The sequence below is a fragment of the Vespa velutina genome, chromosome 20 (genome assembly GCF_912470025.1).
Source record: "Vespa velutina chromosome 20, iVesVel2.1, whole genome shotgun sequence".
NCBI lineage: Eukaryota > Metazoa > Arthropoda > Insecta > Hymenoptera > Vespidae > Vespa > Vespa velutina.
Genome location: NC_062207.1, coordinates 1,870,931 through 1,871,570, shown reverse-complemented (window position 1 = coordinate 1,871,570; position 640 = coordinate 1,870,931).

Here is a 640-nt window from a genome sequence, read left to right as displayed (position 1 = left end):
TAATTATGTAAATAAATTATCCTTATGTTATATTTGAATTAATGGACATTATATTATTTATATATTATATATATATATATATATATATATATATATATATATATATATATATATATGTATAAATGTGCTTGAAAAATATTATTTAAACGATTAGAAAATCGATGACAATTAAATTTTTAATATCAAATATTTTATACGATAATAAAAAAAAGTAATCTGTATATCATAATATATTACATTATTATATATAATATACTAAATAATTTATATGTCATAATTAATTAATATATAACATATATGTGTTATTATATTTCTGGAGTAAGTAGAAAGTATGCATTATAATTAGACTAGTATAAATTAAATTTTATTTACATTATAGAGTTACTTGAACGATAATTAATTAGGTTATATAAAATATCTTATTTTTACGAGATTATTATAAACGAGAAAGATAGAGAGAAAGATATAATGTTTTATATAAATCATTATTATAATAACATATATTTGTTATCATAAAATGATAACAATTAAAATAAAAACAAAATTATGATTGTTTAATAATCGAATTAAAACATTATATATATATATATATATATATATATATATATATATATATATATAATGTATTAAATTCTTTTTT